The following is a 6769-nucleotide window of genomic DNA, read 5'->3' as shown; positions in this document are numbered from 1 at the left end:
ATAACAAATTATAGAATTAGATATGAACAAAATATAAAATTAATCTAATTTAAATCTTTTAATTACATTATTTTTTATTTAAAGTAGTATTATTTTTATTTAGACAAGTGCTCGTAAAATTCACAATAAAGCAATTAAACATGTTATCAGACAAATAAAATCGCATGATAAAAAAAAAAATTATTCAAGGTTGAGTAAACTCGTGAGAGATAATGTAAGTGCTAATAAAATGGTATTCAATAAAGATAATGCTATTATTCTGTTATATAATTATTATAATTACAAGCTTAATACAAAATGCTTGTTACAATAAAGCCAATAAAAATGGTTAGGTTAATACAGTAAACTGCTAATTTAAGCCCTCAATAAAGAAAATAATTCTTATTTATTACCTCTTTCTCAATAACAAGAACTGTTCGGAAAATTTTTGTTAACATAATTAACAAAGAAAAATAATTCTCTTTTATAAGTTTTAAATCTTAATTAACTTTCTTTGGCCTGACAAAGAAAGCACAAGATTTTCAGAGGTTTTTTTTTTATTTTTCAAAGTAGTCACCATGCAAGGTGATACCTTGATATATCTAGAGATCAATGACTTTTCAACTTTTAAATATCCTCAGAATTTATGATTTGTCCAACTCTGCAAAATAAGCAGTTGTCTCTTCATAAGTGAATCTGTATTTACTTCAGAGCAAGTAGTTTCTTCAAGTGTTGGAAGAAGAAATAATTGCTGGAAGCCAAATCTGGTAATATGGCATGTGTGGAAGACATGCTTTGAAGTATAGGTTGTCAAGTTTTGCAGCAACAACCAGAGACATTTTTGGAGGTACATTAATATGGTGAAAAAGCACTTTCTTTTAAACCTTGTGTGAACATTTAGTCTGAACAGCACATTTCAATCAGACCACTAGTGATGGGTTACACTCCCTACTGATAGTCCTACCTTTTTCCAGGTAGTCTATGATCCCCACTATGAAAAACTGTAGCCATGCCTTTTCAGATGGAACCATTATCATTTTTTTGGTGCACTTTCACTTGCTCTCACCTACTGTTTGGACTCTGATGTGTAACAATGAATCTGTGTTTCATCTACTGTTATAAAATGTCAAAGAAACTCAGCAGGAATTGTATTTAAATAAGTCTAAACACCCTAGAACTGTTTAATCACATGCATTTTTGACTCAACAAAAATAAATTTAGCCATTCAGTCAAGTTCAACACTTGACAATTCCAATTCCTTGGAATTTTCATGGCAGGTTATACGGATAGTTTGCCATTGCCTTCCCAGTGTTGTTTATTGAAACCCAACTACCAAAGAACACTGGTATCCACAGTCCAGTACTCAAATTCATATAAAAACAACTGTCTTTACAAGGACTAGAATCTTAGAACTCTTGATTTTGAAAATCGGCTTTGTAAAGGCAAGTTTAACCACTAGACTATCCCAGTGGGTTTTTAGTCTACTGTTAACAAATTCATCACCTATCCAGCAAAAAGCTCTTTCATATCCAAGATATTGAGTAACATGTAGTGGATACAGATTATTGAGATGTTTGCAATGTCGGCAAGCTCACATACTTTCAGTAGGCAATGATTAAATACGGCTATGAATTTTGGTGGTTGTAACAGTTTTTGGGAGTCTCAAGCATTTATCATCTTGAATAGATGTACAAATATATTTAGATTCATCAGCCCACTTTTTTACTATCGAAAACAAAACAGCAGAAACCTTTAAAGTGGAATCTAATTCTTTTTGTATGTCTGATGAGATTAAACCTTTTAAGACAAGAATACAACAGCTCAAACTTCAATTTTACCCACTTCTTAGAAAATGACAAAATTTATTTGCTTTACCTGATTTCCACAAACAAACAACTAAACACAAGTAGCATCTGATACTTTGCAGTATGCCTTCTAGAGGATCATACTTGACAAATATCATAATCCTTTGGTCGTACTTGCCCCATCTCTGTTTCACACTGATAACATTTTTCTAAACCCTGGTAGTATGGTATCATTATTAAAACATATATTATACTTTATTTATTTATAAATAAATCATTTTTGGACCAACTATTAGGTAGATTTTATTTCTTACAATGTATTTTACGTACTGTAAAATTGTTTTAAACTATACTCAGAGTCTAAGAGAAAAACTTATTAGTTATATAAAATGCTTTATGGAATAAATAAATATTTTATTCTAATTGGTACATAATAATACACTTCATAAATCACAACAGATGGATAGGTATGCTGCTCCATGAATAATTAAAAGATATTGCAACACTTTGATTGAATAAATCAAGGGTAACCTTGACCAGAGTAGCATCATAAATACGCAATTAATTATACAATATAGATGTGTTTAAAGTTTATATTAATAATTAAAAATATAAATAAATGAAAAAATATTAAATTAAATAGGTGAAGATACTAAATAAATACAAAATAAATAACACTTCAATAGATTTTAATGAAACTTTAGCAAATATTACTTGAAGATTCAAAAAGTTCAGGTTTTTAAAACCATACTTTTTTACTGTATTATTTACAAAACTTCACTTAAAAGAGAAATACTGGTCCTACAAAAGAAAATTTCTTTCATTTTAATTAAGTTGTGAAAAGATCTTTTAAATGGAGAGCTAATTCATTAAATATAGTAATGGAAGTGTAATGGTGTGTAATGGAAGGCCTGAGTTGTAAGTCAAAGTGTTATGTTGAGTACATGAAAATAGTCCTGTTGTCTGGTTTGTAAGAAGTAACTTAGTAATATTTTAAGAATAAATAACTATTGTTTTTAGCAAATGTTGTGCAATCATAGATATAAACACAGTCAGTTTGTACTGAACTACAGTTTTCATATTTATGGGCACCAAACATTCACTGACAGCCCATTTTTGTTGTTGTATGGTGTAAACTTGTTCTGGTTTCTTGAGGAAAATCAATTTCCTTCAAGATTTATTGAGGGAATATTTTGATTTATCCAAGAGATTATATTTTAGGTGGGATTATATACTTATAATTTGGAAACTATCTTACATTGAAACAGAAGCTGCTTTCAATTGCTTTCCCATCTTTAATTAATTGTTTGCTCTTATAAAAAAAAGAGGTTGATCCCATTGTATAAGTGCTATCAATCATAATCATAATGATTGCAGGTGACCTGAGATAAGTCACAAGTAACTACTGAAAATGCAAGGCTGACTAGAGAAAATGAAATGATTTCCATTTCATTCTTGTATAATCACTTTACAAGCAATATAATTACAGTCACAGAAACCAACTCTGATTGATGTCTTTTGTACCTAGTGAGCTTTACATGCATCACCATAAACATAAGAAATATTTGGATAATTACCACCTCTTTCTGTTGCAAAACAATGTGTTTTACACTGTTTCAACTCTCAAGAAAAATTTATATTAATTAAAAATAATGAATAGTGATTTCCTTTTCAATGAATTAAGTTGGCTATTTTAGTAAGTATGGCTATCTTATGTTTGAGCGGTCCAGTCAATAACATCCTACCCACCGGGTTGATCTAGTGGTTAACGCGTCTTCCCAAATCAGCTGATTTGGAAGTCGAATGTTATAGCGTTCAAGTCCTAGTAAAGCCAGTTATTTTTACACGGATTTAAATACTAGGTCGTGGATACCAGTGTTCTTTGGTGGTTGGGTTTCAATTAACCACACATCTCAGGAATGGTCAAACTGAGAATGTACAAGACTACACTTCATTTACACTCATACATATCATCCTCTGAAGTGTTATCTTAAACGGTAGTTACCGGAGGCTAAACAGGAAAAAGAAAGGAAAGTCAATAACATCCTGATTGCTAAACTGAAGGATCAAATTTTATTGTCAGCAGACTGTAGGACATTCACAGTCTGGATGAGGCCTACAGCGAAGGCAATAAGCTGAGTTATTAAACTATCGATGCAAATGTCTACCGAGGCATTTACATCGGTGGCATCCCAACAAGGCCAGGCTTATTACTATGAGATGTAAAAAGTCAGAGGGTGATAGACGACTCCTGTTAAGGCCCAACAGGGCAAGGAATGAGGAGGGTATGGTGATCAGAATGTCACTAGGCAGGTGTTTTCCCCTACAGGCTTGATGTCGGCAGACCTTTTAGATTTTTATGTAAACGTAAAACTGTGTTTGAAGTCTTCCCTTTAACAAAATCCATAGCTAAAAAAAAATTGTTTAATTAATACTGCAGTACACATACATGACTCAGACACCACAGTAAAAAAAATAGTTATTTGTTTTATAGTTTAATATTTGATAAAGTAAAAATGGGCTCATTTATCTTCTGATCTTAATATCTTGTGTGATACATCTAATCCTACAAACATTTTCATTCACCAAATTCCAGTGGAAGTTGGCATTCTGTAGATGCAGTTGTGTACTCCATGATATATGCTATAAGCACATAATATTCTGCAGTCACTATTTGCACTTAAGACGTAAAGTGTAAATTTTTCAAGTCCTTTTGTTCAAATTTATATTGATTTGTAGAATATATTGAGTAGCTATATGAAGGAAAGGATATTGTTAACAGTAGGGAAGATGAAAATAGGGTGGATAAAGACATGATGGGACCACCTGTATCTAAGGAAGAATTTGTCAACGCCTTGAATAACCTGAATAATGGCAAAGCGACAGGCACAGATAACATCCTGGTAGAAATATTAAAAGAATTAGGAGAGTCAAAAAAGGAGTGTTTGTATAGGCTTATCAAACATTGCTATGAAGAAGGAACGACACCACCACTAGATTTTATAAATAGCAAAACTGTAATAATTCCTAAGAAGGGAAATGACCAACGATCCCCCTAAGAAGGGGGATTGTACCAGTTACAGAACAATCTCATTGTTATCCCACACTTCAAAGATAATACTAAACATTGTTAAAAGCTGAATAAAAGGGAAAATTGAGACAAATTTGGGAGAAGACCAGTTTGGTTTCAGATCTGGGAAGGGAACTAGAGAGGCGATACTAGCACTGAGAGTGTTATTGGAGAGAAGAATTGGGCTATTTTAAACAATGAGGGAAATAAAGCCCAACTGGAGAAATAGAAAATTAATTCTGAATCTGTATAAAATGCAGAAAAGGGAGATTGAAATCAACGGCTTAAAGAAAGAAGCCAAAGTAAGAAGGGGAGTCAGGCAAGATTGCCCACTATCACTGTTTTTTGTTTAATTTTTTTATTGAAAAAGCTATTGTAGAAATGAAAGAAAAACAAAAGGAATCAGAATTAATGGAAAATCCATACATTGTATCCACTTTGCAGATGATATTGTGTTACTGGTGGAATCAGCAAGGAGAATGGAGATAATGTTAGAAACACTATCTAAAGTACTAACAAAACTTAAAACTAAAAATTAATAAGAAGACAAAGATTATGATTGTAGGAAAAACAAAGGAAGTTACAAAGGTTGATATTAAATTAGACAGTACTGTTGTAGAGAAGGTTGACAGTTTTTGTTATTTGGGAAGCACAGTCATTAGCGATAATAAATGTGCCACAGAAATAAAAAGAAGAATAGCACTGGAAAAAAAAGCGTTTCAGTATAAAACGAATATACTGACTGATAATCATATGAATATGCAAATAAGGTAACAGTTCGCTAAAATTTATGTCTGGAGTGTTCTAACTTATGGATGTGAAACATGGACACTTGGGAAAGCAGAAAGAAGACTGGAAGCAATGGAAATGTGGATTTGGAGAAGAATAACAAGAACAAGCTGGGTGATTTGAAAAGAAATGATCAAGTGTTAGCAGAAGTGAGAGTGAGAGGAGGTCCTTGCTAAATGTTATACGAAGAAGAAGAGCGAAACTGATAGGACATGTAATACGACATAACCAGTTCCTGACAAATATATTTGAGGGCAAGGTTTTGGGTAAAAATCCTAGAGGTAGACCGAGAGCAACCATCATCAATAATGTTAAAGAAGAGATGGGCCTTGGTTCATATAATGACTTGAAGAGAGAAGCAGAGTTGAAAATGACGTGGCTAAATTGAGGTGTAGCCTTTAGTGAATGATGATGATGATGATGAATATATTATTTATAAACTTAATTATCTTTTTTTGGATTAGCAGTGATTTTCAACAAAAAATTCCAAAATATATAATTTTGATTAGTGCATCATTTATTAATCTAGTTCTATTACGACTTTGCCACAAGTTTTTCCCTTGGATTATTGTAAACATCTTCATTTTCTATGCTACAAACCACCAAATTTTTACTATTACCTCTAATACAATCTTCTGAAAGCCTCAATATTTTTCCTTTCTGGATTTCCCATTGTCCATATTTTACAGCCATTAAGTATTGTACTTAATTAAAAAAATATATATATCCGATTATCAAATTTCATCTTTAATATATTTCTTTGCTCTATGAAAGATCTCCTTTTGATGTTTTCTTTACTTAATTTTAGCGCTTAAATAAAAAATAATATGTACATAAACTTCTACTTCCAAAGTAAATTTTGATAGAATTTTATCAATATTTATAAATGAATTTTTCTTTAAAATTATATTTTAAAGAAAATTAATATAATAAATGATTATAATGACTATTTAAATTAAAGTTTGAAAAATAATAGTGATTAGATTCAGTTACTGATTTTATAATCTGAAAAAAATGGGGTTAAAATGGGCTTAATGGGGTTGAGTTTTATAATCTAAAAAATCAACCTTTCTGTATGCTTCATACAATGTTATTTTTATTATAAAGAACTGATTAATATAACCAA

Source organism: Lycorma delicatula, chromosome 8, assembly GCF_047948215.1.
Source record: "Lycorma delicatula isolate Av1 chromosome 8, ASM4794821v1, whole genome shotgun sequence".
Taxonomy (NCBI): Eukaryota; Metazoa; Arthropoda; class Insecta; order Hemiptera; family Fulgoridae; genus Lycorma; species Lycorma delicatula.
This window is presented reverse-complemented; position numbering follows the sequence as displayed.